Here is a 12,572-nt window from a genome sequence, read left to right as displayed (position 1 = left end):
CCCCCCTTCCCCGCCCCAAGGAAAGGGGTCTGATCCATGGGCTTTCATGGCAGTGAGGGAATGGTCATCACGTTTGGCAGAGGGCTTAGCCACTCACCTTGGTTGCTCCCATCCCTGTTCCACAGTGATATCGCACCGCCCCCTGCAAACAGAGAGCTGGAGTTAAAAGATTTTCCCTTCACCCCCCTCCTCTGGTTCCGCCTGTATGACAAGGAGACCAGCAATCCCATGTGCAGGCAAAGCCTTGTTTATTGGCCTTAGTTCCAAACAAGCATATACCAAAGCCCTTCATTCCATCGAGAGTTCCCTCCCCCTTTCCCCTCCCCCAACACAGAACCCTTCTTCTGACCCCCCCCCCCCCAGCTCCCACACACTGCCAGAGCACCTCTTCCCAGGGCTTGTTCCCAGCTCTCGCACCCCAGAGCCTTACCTGTGTCCCTATAGCTCCAGTCCCCTTCCCATGCCCCACCTGCTGCTCAGCAGGCTGAAGGAGAAAGAGAAAACCTGAAGTATGGGCTTGGTGTAAGGCTACATAAATAAGGGCTCCAGGAGGGAGTAAAGGCAGACACACTCTTGCTATAGCTGGGGAGCAGGAGGACCCTGGCTGCTAAGAAAGCTGAGGCCTTCCTGGGACAGGGCAGTGCTGGGGAACTCTGGTCTGCCCTCACTCCCAGGCAGCAGGGCCTGAAGCAAGGTCTCAGGGCTTTAGGGCTGTGGGGAGATGGCCAGGATATCAAAGACAGCAGTGATGAGTGGCCATTGCAGACTGCAGTTTGCCCCTGGCTGGGGGTCACTGAGGCAAGGTGGGCATAGGGGAATTGGGGGCTCCTTGGGAAGGGAGAACCCCAGAGTACAGAGACTGATAAACACCCAGGGAAGGGGCCAAGAGTCACTGGAATGGGCTGCTGGAGTGGAGTGTCCTAAAGAGGACGCCACGGTTTGGGAGTGATGTGGGTCTGGAGCTGACATGGGGAGCCAGAGGGAGACATCTGGTAGACAGATATAAGCTAATTCCTAGTGCTTCCAGCAGGAGGCATGTGGTGGTGAGTGTCCGCCCGGTGACACAGATATTTTCCTGCAACTCGGAGTCTGGGACATGAACTCCACATAAGCATTATTCGCACTGCTAAAGCACCGGGACATGCAAATACATCACAGCAGGGCAGCATAAGGACACCCCAGCCTGGCACACAATAAAATGGTTTAAGGAAAGGAATGAATTGTGATATTGTGACACTATAGTAACAGAAACTAAGACAGTTTAAAGAAGCAAGAGAAATAACAGAGTCCTGGGATGCTCCTGCTGCCTAACAGGACAGGAAGCAGTCCAAAGACAGCAAGCACAGGAACGAAACAAAACACCGTAAAGAATCTGCAAAAAAATAGAAGTGCCATCCCCTGATTTAAGTATTGGTAGTCAGCAATGGAGTTCAGGTGATGCCTGTGCTTGGTGGATGGGGACAAATAGAAAAAATTTGACCTTAGCAAAATTAAAAGATAAAACAGGGACAACTGCAGTGCAACCTTCACCATATAATAAATGCTAGGTTCTTGTAAAACTTAAATCTAGCCTTCTATGATGAGGTAACTGGCTCTGTGGACATGGAGAAGTCAGTGGATGTGACATACCTTGACTTTAGCAAAGCTTTTGATTCGGTCTCCCACAGGATTCTTACCAGCAAGTTAAGGAAGTATGGATTGAATAAATGGACTGTGTCGCGAGAACCACAGGCCTGATGATGCATACCCAAGGGGGGAAGGACAGAACCAGGTGGACCGTTTTAGTAAATAAAAGATATTTATTTATGACAGTGATGAATTTATAGTATTTATTCTACGATTTTTAATTGACCGTGTCAGTAATGAATTTACAATATTTATTATATTTATTCTATGATTTCTAGTTGAACGTATCAGAAATATAAGGATGGGAACGGCAAGGGGAATAGTCTCTGCTCTAAAGATATCAAGCTATACTAATTAATAACAGTGATAACTACAAACTCTATGTACTACCAAAACAACTATAACACTAAGCTATACAACAAAAAAAATCAAATTATACATACCAACTTACACAGCACACGGAACAATTCAAAGATATCAGTTCGGTTGCGAAGGCCTTGGTTATGCCCGAGAGTCTGGGGAGGTGGCTGGTCGGTTGATCAGGCCAGCAGCACTTTGAAGTGTACGGAAAGGCATACGCACAGTGGTGCGTGCGTTGCAAAGACCTCCCCGAGTGAACTGTGCGATGGGTATTTATCCCAAGTCTACACATCACTTTCCGCGATTGCATATTACCATATATGGGCCAACAGTCAAAAAGTGGGGGTATGTGTCACAGGGGTTGGGCCGAAACTGTGCAGGTTTCATGCAACCAGGTAAGCCCCGCAGTTCTCACGCCAAGGTGATGGGTGGGAGAGTCCAAGGCTATTTTCCCCTTTTCACACTTTCCCTTTTCTAAAGGCAATGGTATGCAGGAAGAGTACGGCCGATTTCTCCCAAGGAGTACTGTGGTTCACTATAGCAAGAGCGGCCTGGCCAAACTTTCTAACAGGCTGTAAGGTGAATAGGAAGCTGGCTAGATTGTCAGGCCCAACGGGTAGTGATCAATGGCTCGATGTCTGTTTGGTGGTTGGTTTCAAGCGGAGTACCCTAAGGGTCAATTCTTGGATCCTTGTTCAACATCTTTATTAATGACATGGATGAGGGGATGGATTGCACCTTCAGCAAGTTTGTGGATGACACTAAGCTAGGGGGAGAGGAAGAGTGGTTGAAGGGCAGGGATAGGGTCCAGAGTGACCTAGATACATTGGAGGGTTGAGCCAAAAGAAATCTGATGAGGTTTTACAAAGACAAGTGTAAAGTCCTGCACTTGGGACAGAAGAATCCCAAGCACTGCTACACGTTGGGGACTAATGGGCTAAACAGCAGTTCTGCAGAAAAGGACCTGGGGATTACAGTGGATGAGAAGCCAGATATTAGTCAACAGTGTGACCTTGTAGCCAAAAAGGCAAATGGCATTTTAGGGTTCATTAGGAGGATCATTTCCAGCAGATCTAGAGAAGTGATTATTCCCCTTTATTTGGCTCTGGTGAGGCCACAGCTGGAGTACTGAATCCAATTCTGGGCCTGCCTCTATAGAAAGAATGTGTACACATTGCAAGGGAGGTCCAGCAGAGGACAACGAAAATTATTAGAGGGCTGGAGCACATAAATTAGGAGAGACTGAGGGATTTGGGCTTGTTTTGTCTGCAGAAGAGAAGCGTGGGGGGGATTTGATATCTGCCTTTAACTATTGAAACAGAGGTTCCAAAGAGGATAGAAAGAGTTTGTTCTCAGTAGTGACCGATGGCAGAATCAGGAGCCATGGTCTCAAGTTACAGTGGGGGAGGACTAAGTTGGATATTACGAATAACTATTTCCCTAGGAGGGTGGTGAAGCACTGGGATGGGTTCCCTAGGGAGGTGGTGGAATCTCCATCCCTAGAGGTGTTTAAGTCCTGGCTTGACAAAGCCCTGGCTGGGATGATTTAGTTAGAGCTGGTCCTGCTTTGGACAGGGGGTATATCCACCTGAGGTCTTTTCCAGCCCTATGAATCTGTGATTCTAAGCCCTAAAATAGTGACTGTCAGTCAGGAGAAGTAAGTGCCCAGGAGGGAGAACTAGCAAACAATACTGTCCCAAGATTGGTAAATCAGAGAACAAAAAAACAATAATTTGCAGAGCACATTGGGAGGCAGGACCTGTGACTGGTTTAGAAAAGCTAGATGTCTGCAAGTCATCAGGGCCTGATGAAATTCATCCTAGAATACTCAAGGAACTGACAGAGGAGGTATCTGAGCCTCTAGCTATCAGCTTTGAAAAAGTCAAGAGGCTACGTCTAGGCTGGCATGATTTTCCGCAAGTGCTTTTAACGTGCCAATCTAGACGCGGTTTTGCACAAGAAAACCCCGATCACCATTTTCGCAATCGGGGCTTTTTTTGCGCAAAACAATACCGCGTTGTCTACACTGGCCCTCTTGCGCAAAAGCATTTGCGCAAGAGGGCTTTTGCCAGAACAGGAGCAGCATAGTATTTGCGCAAGAACACTGACAATCTTACATGCGATCGTCAGTGTTCTTGCGCAAATTCAAGAGGCCAGTGTAGACAGCTGGCAAGTTTTTCCGCAAAAGCACCTGCTTTTGCGGAAAAACTTGCCAGTCTAGATGCAGCCAAGAGAGATTCCAGAAGACTGCAAAAGGGCAAATATAATGCCCATCTATAAAAAGGGAAATAAGAACAACCCAGGAAACTACAGACCAGTCAATTTAACTTCTGTGTGAAGGAAGCTAATGGAGCAAGTAATTAAGGAATTGTGATGGGGTGGAGCAACCCCGCCACTCGTTAGTGCCGAACGGAGCAGTCGGGAGGGAGGCAACAGGCGTGGCAGGTCTGAGCGAGGGAGGTGGGACGCGTCATCACATGGCGCCTGGGCATGCCGGTGATGACGTCATACGCGCGACGCTAGGGAACCCGGAAGGGAGGGGGAGAATAAAAGAAGCGGAAGCGGCCGGGGTAAGAGGGCTGGAGCCAGCGGGGTCCGGAGGCCAGGAGAGAGGGGAGGAGACCGCGAGACCCGGACAAGCGGGAAGCGGAGGAGGCAAGGGGCCCGCGGGGGCCAGCGGGTGACCAGTACGGCTAAGGGCCGGCGGAGTGGAGCAGGACCCAGGGCGGGCTGTGGAACCCGAGAGCAGGTGTGTTTGGGGTACTAGCCCCCCTGCTACCACTGAGAGGCACACTCTCGGTGTCAGGGCCCTGGGTCGGGGTCTGGAGAGAGGGTGAGCCCGGACCCCCCACTCCGCCCGGGAGATTCGGAACCGGGCTGTGCATTGAGCACAATCTAGGTACAAGTGGGAGGGGTGGCAGCCCGTGCCGCCACCTCGCCACAGGAATACATCTGCAAACTTCTTAAAGAAAATAAGGTGATAGGTAACAACCAGCCTGGATTTATAAAGAACAATCATATCAAACCAATCTGACAGTTTTCTCTAATAAGATAAAAGTCTTGTGGATAAGGGGAAAGCAGTGGACATGGTATACGTAAACTTTATTAAGGCATTTGACATGGTCTCACACTATCTGCTTATCAATAAACTAGAGAAATGCAACTTAGATGGGGCTTCTATAAGGTGCGTGCATAACTGGATAGATAACCATTCTCAGAGGCTACGTCTACACTGGCATGATTTTCCGGAAATGCTTAACGGAAAAGTTTTCCATTAAAAGCATTTTTGGAAAAGCATGTCTAGATTGGCAGGACGCTTTTCCGCAAAAGCACTTTTTCCAGAAAAGCGTCCATGGCCAATCTAGACGCACTTTTCCGCAAAGAAGCCCCGATAGTCATTTTCGCGATCGGGGCTTTTTTGCGGAAAATACTACTGTGCTGTCTACACTGGCCCTTTTCCGGAACAGTTTTCCGGAAAAAGACTTTTGCCCAAACGGGAGCAGCATATTTTTTCTGGAAAAGCACTGATGATTTTACATTAGATCGTCAGTGCTTTTCCGGAAATTCAAGCTGCCAGTGTAGACAGCTGGCAAGTTATTCCGGAAAAGCGGCTGATTTTCTGGAATAACTTGCCAGTGTAGACACAGCCAGAGAGTAGTTATTAATGGTTCACAATCATGCTGGAAGGGCATACCAAGTGGGCTGTGTCTACACTGGCATGAATTTCTGGAAATGCTTAAAACAGAATAGTTTTCGTTATAAGTATTTCCGGAAAAAGAGCGTCTACATTGGCAGGCTGCTTTTCCGGAAAAGCCCTTTTTCCGGAAAAGCATCTGTGGCCAATGTAGATGCGCTTTTCCAGAAAAGAGCCCCAATCGTCATTTTCGCGATCGGGGATTTTTTTCCAGAAAAGACTACTGGGCTGTCTACACTGGCCCTTTTCCGGAACAGTGTTCCGGAATAAGGACTTATGCCCGAGCGGGAGCAGCGTAGCTTTTCCGGAATAGCAGCTGATTTTGTACAGTAGAGCGTCGTTGCTTTTCCGGAAATTCAAGGGCCAGTGTAGACAGCTCGCAGCTTATTCCGGAAAAGCGGCTGATTTTCCAGAATAAGTGGCCCAGTGTAGACACAGCCGTGGGGTTTTGCAAGGACCAATTTGGGACCAATTCTGTTCAATATCTTCATCAACAGTTTAGATATTGGTGTAGAATAGTGTTTCCCAATTGATGCCCTGCAGAATCCTGGGGTTCCGCGAAGCAAAAGTAGGGGTTCTGTGAGGAGCCGGCACTCCCCCACCCCCTCTTAAAAAGAGAGTGTCGGTGTGACCAGACGGACCCATCTCAGAGGGAAGGACTGATCCATCCTGCACACAATCCTCACTGGCCCCTGCCTTTTATGGAGCACGCAAGGGGTGGACGCCTGTTCGTGCTGCCTTTTCTTGCGTGGCGGCACAGCGGGGCCGTTCTGCCCTTGGGGGAACGCTGAGCCAGGAGACATCAGCTGCCCCCCGGGTTGTGCATCCAGGACAGAAGGGAGCAGGATGAGTAACGTCAAGACAGAGTGTGCATCAGGAGGAGGGGTTAGCAGGGTGGAGCCAGAGCAGGGAATTCAAAAGAGCTGTGGCAGCAAGAGACAGGGCGGGGGAGGCAGTGAGGGAAATTAGAGGGAGACAGGGGAACGGGAGCAGAATCGGAGCGGGAGAGGAAGCACCAGCATTATCCCAAAACCTGGAGTTAAAGCGCGGGGGTGGTGAGCATCAGAGCTAGGAGACCATGGGGGAGGGGGGCGAAGTCTGAGGTTCCTGGGGGTAAGAAGAAGCCCAAGGCAGGGCTTGCCTACAGATGGCCTGTGGGCTGGTGCGTTGTGGAAGGAGCCCCACCAGCCAGACAGGTCCTTACCTGCACCTGTCTTTAGGGCCCTGGTCTGGGACCTGTGAGTGAGGGCGGGTCTGGGTCCCCCTACCCCCACCAGCTAGAAGCGGGGCAGAACTGTTGGAGACGTTTGTGATATCGGACTGCCATTGAGGCAGAAACAAATTGTGGACCCTGAACCAAAATTAAGGCTGGCCGGAAGCAGTGCCAGCAGGGCATCAGGTTAGGATTTAGAGTGTGGAGCTGCTGTCTCAGGCTAGCCGAGGGCTGTGCTTAAAGGGACCCGACCCCCACTCCGGACAGACAGTTCTCAGGGTTCCCCGCTTGCTTGTCTACCTCGATGAGGGACAGCAAAGCAGTCCTGACTTGGAGTGCCCTGAGTGCCCATACTCGGCCATCAGCCTGGCTGCGCTTGCCACAGGCTGCAATCTGGGGGGATCAATCGGGGGGCTGCAGGAGAGCTTCCACCCCGAGGAGCCCACAGAGCCACCCCGGTCCTCCCCATCAGGGGCCCGTACCCCATTCCTCCCTCACCTCCTTCCACTTACCCCTCTCTAGCCCCCCTTCCTGATGTAAAAAATAAAGGACACGTGTGTTCAAAAATAGAAACTCTCTTTATTTAACAAAACGGGGTGGGGGGAATTAACCTCTGGGGAGACTGGGAAAAGGAGGTGGGAGAGGGGAAGAGAGAGGATGGGAGAGGGGAAGGGGAAACCTGGGAGGAGGGAGCTGGAAGGGGGAAGCCAGAGGAAGAAGGAGGAGGGGAAGTATCAAACTATGGTACGCCATATCTTCAGTACTATGTACAGATGTGGTCTCCTCACCCCAGAAAAGATATTTTGGCCTTGGAAAGGGTTCCAAAAAGGGCAACTAAAATGATCAGGGGTTTGGAACAGGTCCCATATGAAGAGAGGCTAAAGAGACTGGGACTTTTCAGCTTAGAAAAGAGGAGACTGAAGGGGGATATGATAGAGGTCTATAAAATTATGAGTGGCGTGGAGAGGATGCATATAGAAAAGTTCTTCATTAGTTCCCATTGTATAAGGACTAGAAGACATCAAATGAAATGAATGGGTAGCAGGCTTCAAACTAATAACAGAAAGTTCTTATTCACAAAGCAAATAGTCAACCTGTGGAACTCCTTGCCACAGGAGCCTGTGAACACTAGAACTATAAAAGAGTTTAAAGAGAAGTTAGATAAAGTAATGGAGGTTGGGTCCATGGAGTGGTATTAGCCAGGGGGTAGAAATGGTGTCCCTGGCCTCTGTTTGTGGAAGGCTGGAGATGGATGGCACGAGACAAATTGCTTGGTCATTGTCTTCGGTCCATCCCCTCCAGGGTACCTAGTGTTGGCCGCTGTCAGCAGACAGGCTACTGGGCTAGATGGACCTTTGGTCTGACCTAGTACGGCCGTTCTTATGTTCTCATGTTCTAAGCTCAGGGCTCAGGGTCGGAAGTCTCACTGGACCACCTTGATTTTCATGCAAACCTGCTCCTGGGTTCACATGTGGCCTTTGGTGGCCTGGCTGGCAGCTATCCTGCCCTAGACGGCCACTTTCCTGTGCCTAGTGCGGAGGTCATGGACATTGGAGGCCTCCGCCCAAACCTGGATCAGGTCCACAATCTCTGCACTAGACCAGGCGGGTGCCCACCTCTTGCGGCCCTGGGCAGGCTCCTGGGAGCCGCCAGCTTGGTCCTGGGAAGAGGCGGAAGGCTGGGCTGCAGTGAGTGGCTGGCTCGTGCCGTGCCAGGCGCAGGGTCTTCTGGCTGGGTGCTGACAGGCTTGCACCTGGCACAAGCTCTGTAGCCAGACTATGCCCCTTTTAGGGCTCCGGGGCTGGGAGGGGGGCAGAAGTGTTTCCCTGGTTTGGCTCAGAGTGGCTACCAGGGGAAGCTGGGAAGAACTAGCCTCCTACTAGTTTGAATTAAGTGGCTACACAGCCCTTAATTATAACTACTTAATTCGAACTAGGCGTTAGTCCTCGTAGAATGAGGTTTACCTAGTTCGAATTAAGCGCTCCGCTAGTTGGAATTAAGTTCGAACTAGCGGTTTGTATGTGTAGCGCCTATGAAAGTTAATTTGAAATAACAGCTGTTAGTGTGAATTAACTTTGTAGTGTAGACATACCCTCACAGAGCTTGTACTTCTCATCCTTTCCCACACCCAAATCCCTCATTCCCACCCCAGAGCTCGCATCTCCTGTCTCGAGCTAGTGAAAGTGTACACTGGCTGGGGATAGCAAGTGATGAACAGGAGGGGAACAGAGAGGATGAGGCCTCAAGGAAGGGGTGGAGAGTCTTGGGGAAAGAATGTGATTTTCATGCATTGGTGGGAACTTTCATGAATAGTTGGATCCCTCTCCCCCCCCCCCTTTCTTTTTTTAATTGCATGACAAACCTAGGGGTTCCTTGAAATTCTAAAAAGCTGAAATATGTTCCTCGGCCAAATAAAATTGGGAAACACTGGCGTAGAGAGTACGCTTATTAGGTTTGCAGATGATACCTAGCTGGGAGGGGTTGCAACTGCTTTGGAGGATAGGGTCAAAATTCCAAATGATCTGGACAAACTGGAGAAATGGACTGAGGTAAACAGGAAAACGTTCAATAAGGATACATGCAAAGTACTCCACTTAGGAAGGAACAATCAGTTTCACCCATGTAGAATGGGAAGTGACTGCCTAGGAAGGAGTACTGCAAAAAGGGATCTAGGGATCATAGTGGACCACAAGTTAAACATAAGTCAACAGTATGACACTGTTGCAAAAAAAGCAAACATGATTCTAGGCTGCATTAGCAAGGAGTGTTGTGAGCAAGACACGAGAAATCATTCTTCCATTCTGCTCTGCACTGATTAGGCCTCAACTGGAGTATTGTGTGTAGCGTTATGTCAACAGAGCAAAGTTATATCGAAATAACAGCCGTCTACACAGCCAAACTGCTATTTTGAAATTAATCAAATTATTATTATTTCAAATTTGGTAAACCTCATTCCACAAGGAATAATGCTAAATTCACAATAGCTAAATGGAAATAAGCACTGCGTAGATGCATATTTCGAAATAGGGGGCCTCCAGCCCCTTCCAGGGTGCCCTGGTGGCCACTCTGGGCACAACCAGGAAAAACTCTTCTGCTCCCCCTCCTGCCCCCAGTCCCAGAGCCCTTAAAGGGGTAGACTCTGGCCACAGTGCCTGTGCCAGCTGCAAGCTTGCCAGCACAGAGCTAGCAGTCCATGAACCTTGCCCAGCAGGAGCCAGCAACCCAGTAGCACCCAGCCTCCACTGCTCGCCAGGAGCAGGCTGGCAGCCACCAGGAGCCTGCCAGGGGCCACAAAAGGCAGGTGCCTTTCTGGTCTAGTGCAGAGATCGTGGACCTCATTGAGGTTTGGGGGCCGGCCTCCAATATCTACGATCTCTTCACTAGACACAGGAACATGGCTGTCTACAGGCTGACAGCCTGGCCACCAAAGGCCACATGAGCACCCAGGAGCAGGTGCACAGGAAAATAAAAGAGCTGTGGCAGGCCTATGCCAGGGCCTCAGGGGGCAGCTCCAACCAGGGGCTGACACTGACCCCCGCCTCTATTATGATGCAGATGGTCTGTGCCCCCCAGGTGGTCATTGACCCTAGGGTAGAGGGCCCTTCCCATGACACCGAGGAGAAGGAGCAGGAGGAGGATGGCCAGGAGCCGCAGGAGCCTGGAGGGAGCGTGCCTCACACCCAGGACCTGTAAGCCATCCCAGCAAGCCTGTCGCCAGTGACATCCGAGGCCGGGGAGGTCTCGACATGTGAGTGCCATCACTGTCCCCTTATGCAGGGCTGGGGGGGGTGGGAGAGGGAACCCAGGGACCGCGCGTGTGGGGCTTACTGACCATGGAGCATGCAGCAACCTGTGCATGTGCCATGGCACCCTGGGCATGTGGCCCCGGCTGGCTGCCACACAGAGGCCCTGGCCTGTTAGCCACACACATGGATGTTTGAAAGCACATGACATGCTCCTGACCCCGGGGAGAGATACCTCCCTTCAGAAGCTCCCTCTATGCAGAGGCAGGGCACTTCTCCCTTTCCCCCGCTCCCCAAACCCAAACTATATATTGCCAGGGCTGGATTACCCAATAGGCAGACTAAGCACATGCTTAGGGCACCAGCAAAGCAGGGGCACCAAAAAAAATGATATTTTACAGTATAGTATTGTTTTTATTCTGACTTACATATGGGGGGCACCATAATCTTTTCAGTGCTTAGGGCCTCTAAAGGTCTTAATACGGCCCTGCACAGGGGCCACCTCAAACTCCGGGGATAGCAGAACATGATGGTGCAGAGACTTGCCATCCTCGCCTTGCACAAGGGGGCTGGGCTTCACCCACTGTGTCCCCAGGCATAACACTTTTCGTGTTTCTCCACAGCTAAAGCAGCTGCGAGTGCAGGGCGCACCACCCCACCCAGAACAGCCTCCCGTACCTGGGCCAGCAGGCTCACCTGGAACCAGGAGGAGTACCAGTGACAGCACCTGGGGTTACTGCAAAGGCAGGGCCGCAGCCAGGAGCACTGGATGCATGAAGACTTGCAGCTGTGGCGCGAGAGCTTGCAGGAGCTGCTTGACCAGGGCCGTGCCATCCGCGAGCATCTGCAGACCTTGGTGCAGAGATTGCTGCCTGCTGAGGCTCCAGCCCCTGTGGCTGCCCCAGCTGTCACTCTGCCTCTCACTCCTGATCCTCCCCCCGTCCCACCCTCCATACCCGCTGCCCCCCGGGGACACCGAGGCCCCCGCACCCACAGTGCTGGGAGACAGGTGGACCAGCAAGACCCACAGCCCTGAGCTTCTCCTCCCCTTGCCTCTCCCTTCCAGCTCCCTCCTCCCAGGTTTCCCCTCCCCTCCCCTCACCCACCCTCATTACCCACTCACCCCAGTTATGGTCAATAAAGAGTTTTTTTGGCAACACTTGTTTTTATTTTACATCAGGAAGAGGGGTTGGGGGGAAAGTGGAAGGATGTGAGGGTGGAATAAGGCACAAGGCCCCAGTGGGGTATGCCAGGGAGACTTCATTCCTTCTCCGGATGGAAGCTCTCCCGCAGGGTGTTCCGGATACAGACAGCCCCCCAATGGGCCTCCCAGCTGGAAGACATATGGGGCTGCGCGTAGAGGCCAGCCAAGTGGTCGGCCTCTGGCATCCAGGCTGGCAGGAAAGCCCCCCCTTTCTTCTCACACAAATTATGCAGCATACAACTCGCTGCCACCACATGCAGCCACTCAGATACGTCCAGGCAGGTGAAGAGGCATCTAAAACGGGCCTTCAACAGGCCAAACGCCCCCTCCATGAGGATGCATTAAAGGCCTGTCGGGAGGGGTTGAGGTGTCCCGTGTAAGATTTCATCAGCCAGGATTATAGGGGATAGGTTGCATCCCTCACCAGGTAGACAGGCATGTTCACAACCCCGACCCTGATGTGGCGATCGGGGAAGAAAGTCCTGGCGTGCAGTCTTTGGCACACAGAGGAGTTGAGATAAACTCATGCATTGTATGTTTTGCAGGACCAGCCAGAGATTGCCATACCTGCATGAGCACTGCTCTGACGATGGATCTCCCCATGCCAAACTGGTTCCCGATGGATCGGTAGCTATCCGGCATGGAGAGCTTCCACAGGGCGATGGCCACATGCTTGTGGAGGGAAATGGCGGGCCTAATGTGCATGTCCCATCACCACAACGCATGGGCGAG

The 12,572-nt window shown here is 51.5% G+C and overlaps 1 long non-coding RNA gene across 2 annotated transcripts; it reads left to right on the top strand.

The window, feature by feature from the left end:
* The first annotated feature begins 4,480 nt into the window (after nucleotides 1-4,480).
* LOC112544410 (uncharacterized) lies at nucleotides 4,481-11,783 on the top strand. Of its 2 annotated transcripts, none has more exons than XR_012897395.2 (3): nucleotides 4,481-4,556; nucleotides 10,467-10,641; nucleotides 11,260-11,783. It is a non-coding gene; the product is annotated as an uncharacterized LOC112544410 (long non-coding RNA). The 2 variants fall into 2 exon arrangements; XR_003087750.3 differs by having other exon boundaries at nucleotides 4,490-4,556; nucleotides 10,449-10,641.
* The last annotated feature ends 789 nt before the right edge of the window (nucleotides 11,784-12,572 follow it).

This window comes from Pelodiscus sinensis, chromosome 22, assembly GCF_052426305.1.
Source record: "Pelodiscus sinensis isolate ZL-2025 chromosome 22, ASM5242630v1, whole genome shotgun sequence".
NCBI lineage: Eukaryota > Metazoa > Chordata > Testudines > Trionychidae > Pelodiscus > Pelodiscus sinensis.
This window is presented reverse-complemented; position numbering and strand designations above follow the sequence as displayed.